At 43.1% G+C, this 20,626-nt stretch overlaps 1 protein-coding gene across 1 annotated transcript in view; it reads left to right on the forward strand.

Moving 5' to 3' along the window:
• The window catches only part of col25a1 (collagen type XXV alpha 1 chain), a gene marked incomplete at its 3' end in the record, with an annotated part of 457,976 nt that overhangs the window by 27,098 nt on the left and 410,252 nt on the right, over window positions 1–20,626 (forward strand). The gene's annotated exons all lie outside the window — the stretch shown is intronic.

Below are 20,626 nucleotides of genomic sequence, written 5' to 3' on the forward strand. Positions count from 1 at the left end.
CGAAAATCTTATATCTTGTCATCTAAACTTGAAAACAAACATGCTTTTATGGAATAATTTCAAATCATATGTCTCATTAGGATTTGCACAAACATTTGTTCAATGCCAAGGAGACTGTAATTTGTCATTTAAGAAGATTAAATTATTTTTATACATTAAATAAGAAATTAATGCAAAATACAAGCATTTTACCGTGTCTTAGACTTTATAAGCCCACTGTATCTAATCAGGAGTTACTAAAATAATTTCTTTGTGCCCTTGAGCAAAGCACTTAATCCGTGTTCACTCAGCCAGCATGTACCAGCAGTACCAGCTGTACACCAGTTTTATAGCATGTTTCTACTTAATGACAAGTGAAACATGCCAGGTGTTCTGCATTAACGTTAATGGTCCTTCATCCCTGAATACATTTGAAAAATAAAAGACAATCATCTGGGAGAAAAACAAAAAACAAAAAAACAGCTGTTTAATCGTTAAAATATTTCTTGCCACAAATCTGTTAACCATGTCATGTCCTGATGTTTGGTGAAGATGGTATGGATGGACAATGGTATGGTCTTGGCAACATGTAACTGCTCCTTATGTATAACTTGCAACTTTATTGCTTAGTTGAATATAAAAAGTGGTTCAAAATGCCTTTTATTCAGAATACATTAAAATGCAATTTATACATCCAGTGACTTAAATACACCTCTTCTATCATTGTAATGAGGGTGAGGCTGAGGCTGTGTTAGAATCCATTTGCAGAAGTTTAATGAGGAACCATTCAACAATCCAAATCGTGAGGCAAAAATCAGAGTCATGGTCACAGGCAAAGAAGTCAAAATCACAGTATTCAGTCCAGTCGCCAAACAAACAAGAGGGTAATCCTAAAGGCAAAAATCCAGAGAAACAGGCGATAAATCATACATGTAGCAAACAAAACAAGACGATGGAAACGCTCGGTAAGGCAGTGAAACTGGCACTACTTCGCAAGGTCTGTTTGGCCTGGCCATGCTTAAATGGCTGCCAAACAGGAAGTGATCACAGAAGCAGCAGAGGGAGTGGTACCAGTGAGTACTCGGGTGAGGGCTCCCTCTGCTGGCATGGCGTTACAGAACACCCCCCCCCCCCCATGAGCGCCTCCTGGCGCTCGACGAGGACGTCCCCGTGGTGCTGGACGATCGGATCTGGCTCGATGAAAGTCTTCGATGAGTGAAGGATCCAGGATGTCGGGGGCAGCTACCCATGATCTCTCCTCAGGTTCATAGCCCTCCCAGTCCACCAGATATTGGAGCTGAACCCCCTCAACGTTTTGAGTCCAGCAACTCATTCACCTTGTACGCTGGTGATCCATCTATATCCAGCGGTGGTGGTGGCTCTTGGTTCTCAGCATTGGGGTCAGCATCCGGGTGGACCGGCTTGAGGAGCGAGACATGGAAGGAGGGAGAGATCCGGTAATTAGTAGGAAGCTCAAGCTGGTACGTGACCTAATTAATTTGTTTAATTATTTTAAATGGGCCAACATACCGGGGCTGAGCTTCCTGCTCGGTAGTCGCAGTTTGAGGTCCCTCTTAGAAAGCCAGATCCTTTGTCCTGGTTGGTAGGGAGGGTGTGGGCGACGACGTCTGTTGGCCTGGAACTCTTGTGTTCTGACGGCTCTCTGTAAACGGACATGGGCACTGTCCCACACCCTCTCACTGCCCCTCATCCAGTCATCGACTGCATGTACTGTTGAGGGTTCACCTGACCACGGGAACAAGGGGGGTTGATAACCCAAGATGCACTGGAAAGGGGTCACGCCAGTGGAGGAATGAGTTAGGGAGTTTTGAGCATACTTAGCCCATGGAAGGAATTCTATGGACAAGTGTGACCAAGGACATTGAGGAATTGGTAACGGTTGGAGGAGACCAGAAGGTAGTTCCTTGGGGGTCTTGGATTGAGCGCAAGTTTGGCAGGACTTGACATAGCATACTTACCACATCTTTGGTCTATTCTGTAATAGACGGAGAGCGCGTGAAATTCCAGGATGTCTTGAGCTCAGACATGTGTGAACCCATTGCATGACTCGGAGACGTAAACCTTGAGGCACAAAGTGTTTATTTGGGGGACAGTTGTCTGGTGGTGGTTCTTGCTGATGGGCTCGTTGGATCTCTTCCATAATGTCCCAGGTTACTAGAGCAATAACAGATGGTGGAAGAATAGATTCAGGTGTGACATTGTCTGTTGTACGATCATGACATCTGGATAGAGCATCAGCCTTACAGTTCTTGCTGCCCAGTCTGTAGGTGACGGTAAACTGGAAAGGGTGAAGAATAATGGGCTTGACGTGGATTCAAGCGTTTGCCCCTCTTGATGTATTCTAGATTTTTATGGTCGGTGATAACTTGGAACGGATGGACTGCTCCCTCAAGCAAATGTCTCCACTCTTCTATCGCTGCCTTCATAGATAAAAGTTCTTTATTGCCTACATCATAGTTGCGCTGAGCAGAAGTCAATTTTCTTGAGAAGAATGCGCAAGGGTAGAGTTTACCTGGTTGACCATGACACTGTGAAAGAACGGCTCCAATCCCGCAATCAGACGCATCTACTTCTAACATGAAGGAAAGGTTAGGATCAGAATGCTTGAGAATCGGGGCTGTGGTAAAACTGTTCTTGAGTTTGGTGAAGGCTTGGGTAGCTTCTTCAGTCCATTTGAGTTTTGATGGTTTGCCTTTTAACAGTGACGTTAGGGGGGGATGCAATCAGACTGTAGTTACGAATGAAGCATCTGTAGAAGTTTGCAAAGCCGAGAAATCTCTGAAGTTCTTTTACTGTAGTGGGTTGAGGCCAGTCTGTGACTGCTTTGACCTTAGAGTCATCCATCTCGACACCTTGATGACTGATGTTGTACCCAAGGAAGGATGTTATCAATGTGTGTCACTACACACTGGTTCAGTAGATCTCAGAAGATTTCATTGATGAAAGACTGGAAGACTGCTGGGGAGTTAGCAAGTCCATATGACATGACCAGGTACTCATAGTGCCCCTAGTGGTGAGAAAGGCAGTCTTCCATTCATCACCCTCACAAATTCTGATCAGGTTGTATGCGCTTCTGAGGTCAAGCTTAGTATAGATCCTGGCCTCACGTAGTTGTTCCAGTGCTGAAGGAACCAATGGAAGGGGTAGCGGAACTTGACAGTCACGTTATTTAAACCTCTGTAATCTATGCACGGCCGTAAGCCTCCATCTTTCTTTTCCACAAAGAAAAATCCTGCGGCAGCTGGTGAAGTGGAGGAACGGATAAATCCAGAGTTCATGGCTTCTTCTATGTAGTCTTCCATGGCTTGAGTCTTGTTGCGTGACAGAGGGTAGACTTTGCTTTTATGATGCATGGTATTGGGTAACAAGTCAATAGCGCAGTCCCATAGTCGATTAGTTGGTAACTGTGTGGCCTTAATTTTACTAAAAACTTCACTGAATTCATCATAACAGGAAGGATTCTTAATGGTTTGAGTAGTGTTTGGGCTTTTGATGCTTGTCGTCAAACAGGGCTTGATTATGGCTGAGTGCATGCAATGGGTTTGGCAGAATCTAGACCAATGGGTTAGTTCACCATGATGCCAGGACAAAACTGGCATCCAGAATCGATCAGCGCTGTTAAATCAATGAAAGTACTTTCAGTAGATAGACAAACAGGAAAAGTCAATGATTTGGTAGGGAGGAGAGAAAATTGTTCAACACTCACCCAGGTAGTAATCTTGGTGTTTCTCCGGGCTTTGTGTGGACATGCTATGCTGTGGTGGCCTGTTTCACTGCAGTAGTAGCATAGATTGAGTTGATATCGTCGAGTTCTCTCCTCTTCAGTGAGTCTCGAGAACCCCAGTTGCATGGGCTCCTGGCTAGGCATTGAAGTAGGTTGAGGAACATGGCAGAGCTGGTGTGTGACTGGAGCGCTGGCCTGTGATTGCTGGACAGTTTTTCCATTGGGAGCATTCCTCATAAGGTTATCGAGCTTAATAACGAGAGTTATATATTCAGTAAATGAACCCTTGCAAGCCAGTTCAGACTGTAGGTCGAGGTTCAAACTTTGTTGAAATACAGCCTTTAACGAGATGTCATTCCATCCACTTTGAGCAGCGAGCGTTCTAAAGTCGATAGCGTAATCTGCAGCGGTGCAGTTACCTTGAGACATATGAAGCAATTGTGTAGCTATATCCTTGCCCCCAGTGGGATATTCAAACACATCATGTAACTGTTGAACAAAATACTCATAGGAGGTACGAAACAAACGATCTGTCTCCCGGACCGCTGCAGCCCAATCGATCGCTTAAGCAGGAAGAACAGTTTTACTCAGATGAAAAGAAATGTGCTTTCCTAATGTCACTGCTTTCTGGTAATCAAAAAAAATCACCACTTGACGAATAAAGTCGTGGCCTAATGGTTAGAGAGTTGGACTCGTGATCCAAAGGTTGCGGGTTCGAGTCACTGACTGTAATCGCCTTTACCTCCATTACAATCGCCATCCATCAAAACTTCACTGGTAAGATACTGGTTTGCTTTATTCAGCCCATACAGACTAGTCCTGACTTCATATTTCTTCTTATTAGCGGTATGTTTGTTCTGACCAATCGCTGCACAAGTTAAGGTCACGCATGATGACAAAGGCACATTAGTGCTAGCCCTCCCGGAACTCATAGAGATTGCATTGCATAATTTTTTTTAGAAGTGACAGAAAAATCCGAAGGCCGTCCGTTACTTTGACAGATTACACTGAGGCTGAGCTATTGTAATTTATAACTGTAATTCCCACCCCTGTCCAGTTAGTGGTGAGTGCAAAGAGATGAGTTCATGTGCGCTGCCGCTTCGCTTGATTTGAGGTGTATACTGCGATCTATAACGTCACATTAAAGAGCACCAAAACAGTATTTATTGCTTGAATTTCCTAATAAAATGGACCGAAATTGAAATCTGAGACTTTGTTTCATATCAAAACCTTAGCCCATTTCGATTCATTGGATGGGAGTTGCACTATATGTATTGTTTATTCATCAAATGAAAACAGCATTGATTGGGATTTAAGAATCGATATTGGTTCATAAAAATGAGAATCTATTAAAATCGAGAATTTTATTTTTTTTACCCAGCCCTAGCTGTCACAGAATGGCCCGTCTTCCCCGTCACTCATCACTATCACCTGTGTATCTCCAATCATCACCGGCACCTGCACCTCGTTATCACCAGCCACATAAAAGCACTTCCCTCAGCTCACTTCATCGTCCGATCTTGACGTAACAGGATTACTCCATGGACCATCTCTGCTGCTTTACAAAGCTGAAGTAGCGACACCTCAAGGACCGACGCTCTCAACTAGCTCTACAGTCTGAGTATCCTACCTGAAGTTACTTACCTGTTGTTTTGCTCCTTGTCATCCTCTCAGCTCCTGAAATAATTCTGTGAAGATTCCCGGGACGCTCTCCTTCGCCTCTTGGACCCAGGAACCTTGGAGACCTGTGAGAAGGAGAAGCATAGGATCAGTCCTTTGTGCACGGAGCACTATTGTCACGAATGAACTGTTCCTCACCTGTCTTCAAGACGATCCTTCACCTGACACCTTGCACGAGCTTGAATAAACTCTTTATCTTTTACTCACCTTCCGTGTCTGACTAGTTCCGTTACAGAAGATCGGACCTTTAACCGAAGATGAGGTTGGCGATTGCCTCCATAAAGGTGCGGCCCAGGGAAGAGGATAACCTCACTGGAGGATGTATCATCTTCCTCTTCCAAAATGGCAGAAGTGTGGAGGAGTATTCGGAGGAGTTCCTCGCCTCCAGTTACCGGGCCCTGTGTAGCGATGTCACTTTGATGGAGGGATTTAGAGTTGGACTGGAGGAGGAAATCCGGAGTCTTATGCCACACAGCGATCCCTACTGGTCTTTAGAGCAGTACGTAAACTTCGCTTTATGGATTGCGGGATCTTCTTATGATGTCGGCGAAATGGAGGATGTGCCACCTACTGATCCCAGTCCCGTGGCTGCCGCCTTTTCAAGTCCATCACCCGCAACGAGGCCCGTTTACCCACGAACCCGGAAGAGGGTTTCCAATAGTGCTGATCTGAGGGCGAGTGTATTGGATCCATCAGGAATATCTGTTAGGTCAGCGCTGAAGTCCTTTTCCCTTGTCACAGGCAAACGGCCTCCGGTTGCTATGTTTGCTCCTCCACCTCCCGAGTCAGCAAGGATGATTCAACAGCCCACTCACACTCAGGCTCCGCCAACACAGAACGAGGGGCTAATGGATGAGGCTCTTCCTCCGGAGTTCTCGGCTCCCGTTCTTTCTCCCATGTCTTCTCGCCAGTGCCTTCCATTGCCTACTCCTCGTCTGTGCCCACCTATTCCTACACCTCGCAAGAGCCCACCTGAAGCTCCGCTGGTCCCGCCCAGCTCGCCTTCGTCTCCGCTGGTCCCGTCCGGCCCACCGGAGTTCCCGCTGGTCCCGTCCAGCCCACCTGAGTTCCCGCTGGTCCCGTCCAGCCCACCTGAGTTCCCGCTGGTCCCGTCCAGCCCACCTGAGTTCCCGCTGGTCCCGTCCAGCCCACCTGAGTTCCCGCTGGTCCCGTCCAGCCCACCGCTGCAAGAGCGCCCTCACATGTCCGCGCTGCAAGAGCGCCCTCACATGTCCGCGCTGCAAGAGCGCCCTCACATGTCCGCGCTGCAAGAGCGCCCTCTAATGTCCGCGCTGCAAGAGCGCCCTCAGGTGTCCGCGCTGCAAGAGCGTCCTCCTGCGTCTTCGCTGGTTCTATCCAGCTCCGCGCCCCCCGGGCGCCTCCAAGAATCCGCTCCTCCAGAGCGCCCTCGGGTGCCCGCTCCTCCGGAGCGCCCCCTAGACTCCGCCCCTCCAGAGCGCCCTCGGGTGCCCGCTCCTCTGGAGCGCCCCCTAGAGCCCGCTCCTCCAGAGCGCCCCACAGAGCCTGCTCCTCCAGTGAGACCCCTTGTGGGGAACATTCCCAAAGAAATTTTGGGGGGGGGGCTATATTCCTGTAATCCTGGTAGCCATAGTGGCCTTGCTAGGGACATTGGTCAGGGCCACTATGGCTCATTTCGCATGGTCTCATGAATCCCTTTGGGCTCCCCAAAAAATAGGGCCATGGCTCCCCAAGCCTCCTGATCCGCCATGGCTCCCCGAGTCTCCTGATCCACCATGGCTCCCCGAGTCTCCAGTCCCGCCAAGGCCTCCCGAGTCTCCAGTCCCGCCATGGTCTCCCGAGCCTCCAGTCCTGCCCTGGCTTCCTAAGGCTCCTGATCCGCCCTGGAGGCTTCCCTGTCCTGTCCAGGTTCTGCTCCAGCCTCCAGGGCGCCCACCCCCCCTCCCCGGTATTATTGTTACGTCGCGGGACGCGCCGTCCGGGAGGGGGAGGTAATGTCACAGAATGGCCCGTCTTCCCCGTCACTCATCACTATCACCTGTGTATCTCCAATCATCACCGGCACCTGCACCTCGTTATCACCAGCCACATAAAAGCACTTCCCTCAGCTCACTTCATCGTCCGATCTTGACGTAACAGGATTACTCCATGGACCATCTCTGCTGCTTTACAAAGCTGAAGTAGCGACACCTCAAGGACCGACGCTCTCAACTAGCTCTACAGTCTGAGTATCCTACCTGAAGTTACTTACCTGTTGTTTTGCTCCTTGTCATCCTCTCAGCTCCTGAAATAATTCTGTGAAGATTCCCGGGACGCTCTCCTTCGCCTCTTGGACCCAGGAACCTTGGAGACCTGTGAGAAGGAGAAGCATAGGATCAGTCCTTTGTGCACGGAGCACTATTGTCACGAATGAACTGTTCCTCACCTGTCTTCAAGACGATCCTTCACCTGACACCTTGCACGAGCTTGAATAAACTCTTTATCTTTTACTCACCTTCCGTGTCTGACTAGTTCCGTTACACTAGCATGCTTTGTTGTATTTAGTTGCCTCTGCTTTCACTGCGGAGTGCGGTGTTGAACATGAAAAGTGATGCACAGTTTCTGTTTATCTGTTCTCTTCATAAATAAATAAATGCATAAGCCTGTATGCTCATTCTGTAGGTTCATTATTAAAAATTTAAATGTGAACAAAAATACAAGCAATTAAAATGTTATTAATTACCAATCTAATTAATTACATGATGTGTCAGTTAGTTCATTTAATTAATCACAAATTACATTTGGCTGTGAAAATACCCCCAAAATATTATTTAAAGCAGGGGTGCCCAATCCCGTTCCTGGAGATCTACCTTCCTGTAAAGATCAGCTTCAAACCTGATCAAATACAATTGAATCAACTAATTAAGGAGCACTTGATAATTACAGACAGGTGTGTTTGATCAGGGTTGGAACTGAAGGTAGATCTCCAGGACCAGCATTGGAAACCCCTGATTTAAAGCTAAATGAGTTTTAAGTATTAAGTAGACATTACAAATAGTAGCTTTAGAAAGACAACATAAAATGTATTACACATAAATGTTTAGGCTACAACGTCCTAACATAAACTATGGAACGTAAGAGAATTTGAGAAACTTTTTTTTTCATTTATGCAATGGAAGTCAACAGCTGTTACTAAAAGTCTTCAAAATACCTTCTTTTATATTCCACAAAAGAAGTCAGTCATCTTTTTTTTTAAATAAATTAATACTCTAAATAATAAACTAAAACTGACAGTTGGTGGTGGTAAATGTCTTTATGAGTCATTAATTCATTTGCTTCATTCAAATTACTGATTCATTCAATACTTCAGTAAACGGCTCACTTTATGAATGGACCTTTGAATCATTGGTCTTGTATAGATATTGTTACGGGGCTGACGAGACGTGAGACGTGCGGATCCATATGCAAAGCTTTATTCTAAAACATGGTCAGTAAACAGGCAGGGTCAGATAGTGGCAAACAGGTATGGCAAGGGCAAGACAAAGCAGTCCGTGGAGCAAGCGTGGGTCGACGATCAACAAACAGTATCCAAAGGGGCAAGGCAGAGAGATAATCCAGAGACGAGAGCAATAAGTCCAAACGGGGAGCGAACAGAGTCCAAACGGCAGAGGCTAAGGGTAAATCCAGTAAACACGGGCAGGGTCAGACACGGCAGGAAAACAAGGCAAGACTAAGGCTAAGACAATGGCTATATGGCTCTGTAAAGTTGCTATCGCTTGGGGAGTGATAAATGCTAACAATACTCGGCCCTGAGCAAGAGCAAGTCCCAGGCTTATATGGTGTGTGGTGGTGATTGGAAAATGGTGATCAGGTGTGGGCGAAATGGTGAACAGCTGTGAATGTCGTCAGTGCAAAGGATTATGGGAAATTGAGTCCAATGTGTTGTGAGTGAAAAAGTCATAGTGGTGAACGGGTGACCTCTAGTGGTGGTTAATCGGGAGAGCATGGACCAGATTCGTGACATAGCCCCCCCCCCCAAGGAGCGGCTTCCAGACGCTCCTATATAGTCCAGGAGGGCGGTGGAGCGGAGGCGGAACAGGGGGAGGGAACGGAGGGCCAGGTCCGTGAGGAAGTGGGAAGACCGGGGATCGGGGCAGAGCAGGACATCCAGCCGGAACCGGAGACCAGGACAGAGCAAGAGCCCACCAGGGCGGAGCAGACGGAGCAGATGACCACCAGGGCGGAGCAGATGACCACCAGACCCGAGCAGAAGACCACCACGGCGGAGCAGACGACCACCAGAACCGAGCAGAAGACCACCATGGCGGGGCAGACGACCACCAGACCCGAGCAGAAGACCACCAAACCAGAGCAGAAGACCAGCACAGCGGAGCAGACGACCACCAGACCCGAGCAGAAGACCACCACGGCGGGGCAGACGACCACCAGACCCGAGCAGAAGACCACCACGACGGGGCAGACGACCACCAGACCCGAGCAGAAGACCACCACGGCAGGGCAGAGGACCACCAGACCTGAGCAGAAAACCCTTGCCAGGAAGCAGACTGGGCAGGAAACCATGAGATCTGGGGGAAACAGAGACAGACAACACAGGGAGAGCAGAGACAGACAATACAGGGAGAGCATTCATGATCTCAGGGGGCGCGGCAGGGCAGGACGAGGATTCATAGACGGCGTTTTTAGCCGTGACAGGACAGGGCGAGAGTTCACAGACGGCCTCTTTAGCCGTGACAGGACAGGGCGAGAGCTCACAGACGGCCTCTTTAGCCGTGACAGGACAGGGCGAGAGCTCACAGACGGCCTCTTGAGCTGTGACAGGACAGGGCGTGAGCTCACAGACGGCCTCTTTAGCCGTGACAGAACAGGGCGTGAGCTCACAGATGGCCTCTTTGGCCGTGACAGGGCAGACAGTGAGTTCAGGGACGGCCTCCATGACCGTGACAGGGTAGACAGTGAGTTCAGGAACGGCCTCTTTGGCCGTGACAGGGTAGACAGTGAGTTCGGGAACGGCCTCCATGACCGTGACAGGGCAGACCATGAGGTCAGGAACGGCCTCCGTGGCCGTGACAAGGCAGACAGTGAGTACAGGAACGGCCTCTGTGGCCGTGACAGGGCAAACAGCGAGTTCAGGGACGGCCTCCGTGGCCGTGACAAGGCAGACAGTGAGTTCATGAGTGGGCGCCACCACCTCGGGAGGTTCTGCAGCGGAAGCTGCCACCTCTGGTGGTTCTGCAGTGGACGCCGCCTCCTCTGGAGGTTCTGGGGCAGACTCGTGGACAGGAGAGGCCTCAGGAACAGACTCGTGGACAGGAGAGGCCTCAGGAACAGACTCGTGGACAGGAGAGGCCTCAGGACCACAGTGTGCAGCCCACACACTCAAAATGGCGACCGCCATAACGGGAAGCACTGAGGTCAGGGGAACAGTCACTGTAACAGCCAGGGTTGAGGCCCTGGGAAGGCCAGCTGCTCGCACTGATATCAGTGGTGGGTCCCTTATGCTGGAAACCAGACACGGAACTCGAAGGACTGACCCTAAATCTCTGGTGACAGCCTCTGGCAGCTCAGAGGAGGCGTGAAGAGACTCTGGCTGGAGCACTGAGACGTGGGCAGACTCTGGCTGGAGCACTGAGACGTGGGCAGACTCTGGCTGGAGCACTGAGACGTGGGCAGACTCTGGCTTGACAGCGACGACGTGAGCAGACTCTGGCTTGACGTGAGCAGACTCTGGCTTGACGTGAGCAGACTCTGGCTTGACGTGAGCAATGACATGAAGGGGTGTTGTTGCTGCCGCCATTTTGTTAGTGAGTGCGGTGTTGCGTTCCTCCGCGACACCCACAGTAAAAGAAGAGCCCACACACAGCAAAGCATAGTCCATAAATTGACTGAGTGATGCACGGGGACCCTCACGGATTAACTGTCGTTTGAGCGGCTGATTAATGCCCTCACAAAAAAAGTCTATTAGTGCATAGTCCGGCAGATCAGAAAAATAAGCAAGATCTAAAAACTCTTGTATGTATTCCTCGAGCGGTCTCGAACCCTGCTCGAGGGATAACAACAGTAGTGCAGTGTCCATACCTGGCCAATGTCTACTAGAAAAGCCGCTGGATCCTCTTACGGCTGAGTATTCTGTTACGGGGCTGACGAGACATGAGACGTGCGGATCCATATGCAAAGCTTTATTATAAAACATGGTCAGAAACAGGCAGGGTCAGATAGTGGCAAACAGGTATGGCAAGGGCAAGACAAAGCAATACGTGGAACAAGCGTGGGTCGACGATCAGCGAACAGTATCCAAAGGGCAAGGCAGAGAGATAATCCAAAAGCGAGAGCAAAAGTCCAAACAGGGAGCAAACAGAGTCCAAACGGCAGAGGTTAAGGGTTAATCCAGTAAACACGGGCAGGGTCAAACACGGCAGGAAAACAAGGCAAGACTAAGACTATGACTTAAGACAAAGACAATGGCTCTGTAAATTTGCTATCGCTAGGAGAGTGATAAATGCAAATAATACTCGGCCGAGAGCAAGAGGAAGTCCCAGGTTAAATAGTGTGTGTGATGGGGTGATCAGTGAATTCAGCTGTGTGATCCGTGTAATCAGCTGCGTGTCGTCAGTGCAATGGATTGTGGGAACTGTAGTCCAGTGTGCTGTACGAGTCCATGTGGTGAGTGAGTGACATCTGGTGGCGAGTTAACGGAAGAGCATGGCCAGGATTCGTGACAGGGAGAGTACTACCATCTTTCAAAGTATCAGCTCTCTGGGCCTTAAGGTTTGGGCTGCATGATCAGTTTTAGAGCAGAATAATAATAATAATAATAATAATTCCTACAAAAACAACTGAGTTTCTGCACTATGTGCTTGAACCCCTAACAACAACAACCACAACAACAATAATAATAAGTTCAATTTGAAAAATGTTGCATGGTGCAACTCTTCAAAAACAACCACAACCACAACAAAAACCTTTTAACTTGAAAACAATTGGCAAATAATAACTCAGATAAGATAAGAGCGCAAAATGGTGTCAACTGATTTCATTGACAAAAATAGGTGATTGATATGATCATGTTATTTGAGAATTTTTAAAAAAAACTAAGGTGACTTCATCCATCACACATCAGTTGTTGAATTTGAGGGGCAGAATGCCACACTAAGCCTCATTCTTTCCAGTGTTCTGAGTGTTGTGATCTCTGTACCTTTGTAACTATGTGTGGATTGCCTTATGCTGCTACCTCAGGCTTTTAAACTATACATAGAATTGATCCAGTAAGCATACAGCACACATGCTAGAGTCTGTGCAGTGAGTTGTGGGCTGCTCTATGAGCTTTGCACCTGTTCTTGTCCTGGATCTACTGACAGTGTGTGAAAAGCAATAGCATCCTGCTGCAGACTCACAGCGGCATACATGACAGCTGTTTCAGGACAGCAGCGCCAGGCCAACAGTCTAAGTGGAAATTATAGCCTCATTGAACTTAAGGTTAGTGGTGCTGTCCTGAAACTGCTGTTACATATGGCACTATAGGACTACAGCTAGAAATTTCTTATGAAACCTTGTCCTGCAGGTCTAGACCAAAGTGTCTCATTAACTGAACAATTTTTAGTACATACTAGTACTTATGAAATACACACTACTCCAATGAAATTTGTGTTTCTTATGAAAAAGGAGAAGTAGGCAAACTTAAGTCCTTAATTTTTTTTCTGTCTTTTTTCACTTTTCTAATTAATTAACTCATTTCTAATTAATTAAGAGACCTCGGTACAACTCTGAGCATGCTTGGCACATAAACAGAAGCCAAATGCCAACTGTATTTCATGTCACATTGTAAAGAAGGTCAGCTTGTGAATAGATTTGCCTCATGATATAGCCTAAAACAGGAGCAACATGCTTATTGATGATTGATCAAAATGAAGGTTGAAGAAATACTGTCATCAGTATCTTCTTACTCAGTGTGAGCAGCCCCCTTTGCTGACGGTTTACACATTTTTGTTAATCTGAATACAATTCGGTCAGACTGCATATTCTGCTTATATAATTATTAGGAGTCCAAGCATGAAGGGCTGCAATCCTATTGAATTTGTAGGATTTTTTTTTTTTTTTTTTTTGGATTTGTAGGATCTGAGGTTTGAAGTCTGATTACACTTTAATTAGCACAAACTGGGCTACAATAATATGTAAACAGCATCAATGTACATGTTTTTGTTTTTGAGAAAACAATGTTTATGCAGGATTAGTGAAAAAATATTTTTAAATCACTGAAATAAGGCCCTAAAACACATACAAAACATTTGTTGACAAGACTTTTGAGAACTGGATGTTGTAGACTAGAGTTTTTGCCACAAAATGATGTGAAAATCATCATGTTTACTATTTCATAGACAACTAAATATTAATTTAACATTTGTAAGACATGTTCTGTGATAGAATGCCCTTATGCGAGGGAGTGACAATGACCATGAATATTTAGTGATTCACACTTGAGAGACAAAGGGTCTCCCCTAATGAGCCACCAGTCACTAATGTGTCTGTGAAGCAGGTAACAAAGAATGTGAGGAGAGTAAAATAATGGGGATTTGTATTTGTGTTTTATTTAACACAGTATAATCAAAATGTACAGTGAAGGTCAAAGACACATCGTGGAGCACACTGATCTAACCACAGAGATGTGAACAGTAAGACACGTTTCTGTCATTGCTGAAACACATCCTGTTGAAATGTTGAAACAAATAAACCTTACATGGTATTTTCAGTGTCTGCTGCTGCTTTCCATGGATTCAATAAAAAAAAAAAAAAAAAAAACAGCACCATCATCAGTAGTCATGGAGGTTATTTTACCATATATTTTATGTAAAACATTAGCCTAATGTAGTTCTGATGTTGGTACAGCACTGTCAGAGAAGTAAAGTCTTCAAGGTATCTGGTCACACACAAAAAAAACAAATTCTGTTAGCATGTTGATATAGGAGAAACTATCTTATCACATTAGCAATCACTAATTGGTCACTCGTAGCTCCTAAATGAATGAATGAATGAATAAATAAAAAATATGATTTTATAGTCTTAAACATAAGCATGCTTTGTATGTATTATACAATACAAAAACATTTTATATCTGGAAAACTAAATTATTATTGTTAAGCACGTCATAAACATCTACATATATTCGCGAACAGAATTACAGTAAAGTTTTATCTAAACATTCTTTGGTGTTACATTGTAAACACATTACTTTTGTGTATTTCTTTTATTTTTTTTTATAGAACATTAAACAAAAGAAAAAAAAAATCCTGGCATCGTGAGACTTTTTCAAATAAATAAAGATTACTTCAGCCAGAAATGTACTTTTACTATGGTAAAATAAATATTCAGTGATATCTTCAAAAGGCTTTTGAATTTTGGCGCACTTTTTTATAGTGTTGATATGGCAACTAGTAAATAACGTAAATTGGGTTTTGTTAGCATATGTGGAAGTATATAAACCACGTGTGTTACAACTAACCCAGCGTTAGTTTGTGCCCTGCGCTCCCCTACAAGTTATTTCACAGTAACACAATAACAACTAATGCAAGTAGGCTAATAAAAGAAAGACTTACTCATGTAAATGATGTCCTCCGCTGGATCAAGCCATGAGTCGCATCTCTTTTCCTTATTCCTCACAGCATGTATTCTTCCAGAAACTAACAGTAGGCTAGCTGAGATTAAAAAAATCTTGCTGCTCTGTTTACAGAGGTGGTTACATTTACATGTCCGCGCATCTCACATGGACGATTGTAATATCAATAAGTGAAATCTTATTGTAGTATTCAAATCTGTGTACTGTCTTACGCTTTAAAATCACTTACAGAGGAACTTTGGTCCCATCAGGCTAACATGACAGTCACAACTCATGCCGCTGTAAGCTTTTCTTTTTCGTTTGCTTTCACTCGCGGTCTTTACACATTACATTACATATTTCATGGCACACTTGTTTTACGTGTATTTGGCACCACCTATTGTTATGGGTGTATTACTGACTGACAAGTCTTAAGCCCGGCTCACACTGTGCGATTTTGGCCACGATTTGGTCGTCTGAGACACATTTTGAAAATCCTAAAATCCTAAAAGATTCCTATAATCCTAGGCTAAAATCGGTTGTCTAGATCGCTGGTTTGACATGTTCACCGACAGCCGATTAATGACCGCTGCGATCAATTTTTTCCTCCGATTAAATTCTGGCAGTGTCAAAAGATTTCAGACACTTTCCTGCAGTGTGACATCTCCTACGACTACCGTCAAACCAAGAACCAATAGGAGCACTGAACTTGATGACGCAATTAGCGCGACAACTTCAAACTTCAACTTCGTTATTTGTAAAAACAATATATGTACAAAGTAAAGTTTACTTAAAGTTTATTTATTAAGAGGCAGGATGTTTAAACTCGAATAACAAAATTACCTGAAGTTCGCTCTGTAGAACTGGAAGTCCATAAAGTCCTCTTTTGCCCAGCCATGACTTGCTCCACAAGCTTTTTCGTTTTTTTTTTAAACATCAAGACATGTAATTAATAAAACTAACGCTACACATTGCTGTTGTTTGCTAGCTACCATTATAGCGAGAGAACGCGGGTCACGTATTGATGACGTAAAACTCCGGACAAGTCTTCTTGAGTAGGCCTACGTCCGTTTTTGAAAAAAAAAAAAAGTATGTCCGTTTTTGTCGCGTCTTGACTGTCGTACAGTCTGACATTAAGACAACTGAGATCCTACAGTCTGACATGGGGATCATGTTCGTACAGTGTGACAAGCAACAATCGCAAAAGACTATTAAAAATCGCACAGTGTGAGCCCGGCTTTAGACCCTGGATATAAGACGACCGCGTACGGATTCACCTTTCATACAGATTACTTTATCACAGAATATTTTTTTTCAATAAGACTTCCCTTACAAAACAAAAATATATGGGAATATACTGCAAAATATAATGCGATATATTACATAATACATTTCCATATATTGGAAACTAGTGCTTATATGTGACCCTGGACCACAAAACCAGTCTTAAGTCGCTGGGGTATATTTGTAGCAATAGCCAAAAATACATTGTATGGTTCAAAATTATTGATTTTTCTTCTATGCCAAAAATCATTTGGATATTAAGATCATGTTCCATGAAGATATTTTGTAAATGTCTTACATATCAAAACTTAATTTTTGATTAGTAATATGCATTGCTAAGATCTTCATTTGGACAACTTTAAAGGCGATTTTCTCAATATTTAGATTTTTTTTTTGCACCCTCAGATTCCAGATTTTCAAATAGTTGTATCTCGGCCAAATATTGTCCGATCCTAACAAACCATACATCAATGGAAAGCTTATTTATCCAGCTTTCATTTGATGTATAAATCTCAATTTTGAAAAATTTACACTTAAGACTGGTTTTGTGGTCCAGGGTCACATATTTTTCAATATACAGCAATATAATATATGGCTATATATTGATACATACACATATATTTAGAAATGAGGACAAAGATACATCTAATATTCATAATGTTTGATCCTTTATTGAGTATATATTGCTCATAGATGTTCCCATATACAGTAAATGTGAATGTATGTAAACATGTATATGAATGTTAAAGCAGATCTCTAGTTCCCAGCATGCTTTGCTTCTGACTGTTAAAAGGAGAGTAAAATGTTAAAATAAGTGTTATTTCATGTGTTTTTGCTCAATATTAATATAGAGGGAGATCTGTTAGTGTTTAATGTTGTATTATTTTGAAATGTAAAAGGGTTTCTTGTGTAAGTTTGTGGGGTTACCATTGTGCTGGAGAGTAGAACCTGTGGTTAGGATTAGTGATCGACCGATATTGATTTTTTAGAACCGATACCGATACCAATTATTTGCATGTCTATGTGCCCGATAACCGATATGCAGAACCGATATTTATTTACTGTTATAAAGTAAATAAATGACTGCGTGAAGTAAGTCCATACTTCACTTTGGTTTTTCCTCCTTTCAGTCATCTTAACAAATTTTTTTTGGAGAATTAGCAGTCTTTCACGCAGGGCTCTAGACTCATTCTTCCCACTGATCTCACTTTTGCGCACGAGCACATAATTTGGTTGCAATTTGTTTTTTGTTTTTGCTACAACATTTGCATGCTGATGAACTTTTATCATAGTTTATAGTTATATGGTAACGAAAGTTTTCAACATTCAACTTGTTCTTTTTCATCTGTATTATTTGTGATTTAAATTTTGTGAACAGGAATTCCTTTTTTCGTGCGCTTTTTACTTTCAAATTTGCGATCTTGGTGTCACATTTTACAAGAAAAGATCATTGTCTGTTTTGCTTATATCTATACACCTTTAACTTTTTAAGACTAAAACAAAAGATGGATTCATTGTTATTCTTAATTAAAAAGCGCAACAACAATAAAACAGTACGTTGACAATGAAAAACTCTTACATAACATTTATCAACAAAAACGAATAAGACGAGGCATGGCATAGGACACACCACATGCTGTACTATATACCTAGTATATTACAGAATGTTTAGCAAACTCTGAGGAAGCAAATAAATATTAATATATATATTTTTTTAATTAAGGAAAGCCTCCATAGCATAACCTGAGGTAAACAGCAAAGATAACAAGCTTCTCAAAACGAAAACAAAAAGAAAAGTAAAACTAAACTGGCTGTAGCTGACAGGAGTTTTTTCTACAAGAATACCACCACATTCACCTTCTCTGGTTTAAGAAGCGGTCTTTTACTTTAGTTTGAAAACAAATCCATCCGTTGCGCTCCATCCGCGACGCGCACCTTCACGCTCGTGCTGACGCGGCGAGTATGAACCAGGCTCTACCCACTAAGCGCTCGTGCTGATAGCACCTCTCTTCACGTGATCAGTGAAATCTGACTCCTGCTATAATGTGCTGCGGCTGGCAGCGCGCGCTGTATGAAGCAGACGCTTTGGAGTAGCGCAGACCTGGCACTCGTACAAATGCGACCACGTCAAATTTTAACTCGCAAACAATTACCATTTTGGTCGCAGTCTAGAGCCCTGTCATGTTCAATTTAATCTTCGTATTACAACAATAAAAAACATTTTATTTATAAAAAGCTTTAGCAGCAACACTAATATTAGCAGTAAGCAAAATGAACATAGAAAGTCTAATGTTTTCAAATGGAGAAAATAAAGGAAAGGAGTCATATCAACTTCATTTTTAACTACAGTTTTAGTAGGTTTATAAGCTGTTTAATAGGATAAAGAGTGAAGAATAATTCACTGGATAATGTTAATTCACGGAATAATATTCTCTGGAATATTGGAGTATAACAAGCATTGTATTTTATTGCATTTCTCAACTGGCATGCTCTAAATTATGCTGCTGACAGCGCGGTTTATATGCCTTTACACAGAACTATAGGCTACTCAAACTGCGATCGATCGCGGAGATAATAAATTATTAATTTCCATAGAGTTGTATTAATTTAGATGTTTATAAACGAAATAATGGTTATATAGTAAGTGTTAATACAATTTAGGGTGCTTCAAAAAAGTGAATCTTGTTAAAAGTTACATGCGGTGGCCGTGCTGAGCATTTCTTGAGCATCAACCGCTGAGTGAACTGCAATATGAAAGCGGCTTCACGAGACTAATGATGAGCATATAGACAACAGAGAGAGAATTACATTCAATGCTTTTCTTTCCAACATGCAATCATTCATGGCTGTATTATTTAATTCATGCAAAGTTACGTCTTTATTGGGAGAGGACTCGACGGATTATCTATGTGACTCCGACTTCACGAGACTAATAGACCACAGAGAGAATTAAATTCAGCGCTTTTATTTCCACCATGTGCTAATTCATGGCTGTGTTATTTCAGGCAAAGTTATAGCCTATCTTTAAAGGGACAGGGCTTGACAGAGTATCTTATTTATCATATTTCTTAGAGCCAAGTTGCATTTAAACTATATATCAGGCATTTATGTAATACATCTAATTTGTGCATTAATGCCTGTAATATTAAATAGTTTACTAACTACAGCAAATCAAGTACCTGCACGCCGTTGCTGTCTCGTCTCCCCTCAGATGCGCTGCAATTGCGATCCTGCGCGCAATTCTGAAAACGTCCACAAGATGGCGGTGTTTATCGGGGAATCCGATATTACAAAACCGATATTCGATTATGGAAAAATGCTTAAATATCGGGAAAAATATCGGTAAATCGATATATCGGTCGATCTCTAGTTAGGATGATGATTAAATTAAATATTACTTTATTTAAAAAGTAATGGCTGCGCACTTTTCAGCACAGTGATAGTTTGTTCACTAAGTGTTTAGTATGAGAGGGTGTGCTTATACTATTGTAAACTAGTAAACTATTTTTTAAATTATGAAACATATACATCATAAATGATTGTTAAAAATAAGAAATATATATTTCCATATATGTGTGTCTATACTGCGTAAGTAAATATATGTTCAATATATTTTTACACATGCTGTATCATATCTTATCTACATTATAAAGTGTATTACTGAATATAAAATTACATATATTGTGATTTATAACTAAATATATTGTCACACATTTTTCAATATATGAAAGCGGCAATTCCTTATCTATTATTCAATATATTGTAATATATTTACACAATATATTATTCTGTATAATTTGTAATATACTGTCATGTCATTTAATATTTTGTTCATTCATATATTAGGAAATATATTTTCTTTGTGTAAGGGTTACTTTGTTTAAAAGTAGACATATCAAGCTTTCTATAGATACACTGTATATTAGCAAAAAAGTATTTAGTCAGCCACCAATTGTGCAAGTTCTCCCACTTAAAAAGATGAGAGAGGCCTGTGATTTTCATCATAGGTACACTTCAACTATGAGAGACAGAATGGAGGGAAAGAATCCAGGAAAATCACATTGTCTGCTTTTTAAAGAATTTATTTGCAAATTATGGTGGAAAATAAGTATTTGGTCAATAACAAAAGTTCATCTCAATACTTTGCCAAAAAGGGTATATAACAATGACAGAGGTCAAACGTTTTCTGTAAGTCTTCACAAGGTTTTCACACACAGTTGCTGGTATTTTGGCCCATTCCTCTATGCAGATCTCCTCTAGAGCAGTGATGTTTTTGGGCTGTCGCTGGGCAACACGGACTTTCAACTCCCAAACATTTTCTATGGGGTTGAGATGTGGAGACTGGCTAGGCCACTCCAGGACCTTGAAATGCT

The sequence above is a fragment of the Barbus barbus genome, assembly GCF_936440315.1.
Source record: "Barbus barbus genome assembly, chromosome: 2".
Classification (NCBI taxonomy): domain Eukaryota; kingdom Metazoa; phylum Chordata; class Actinopteri; order Cypriniformes; family Cyprinidae; genus Barbus; species Barbus barbus.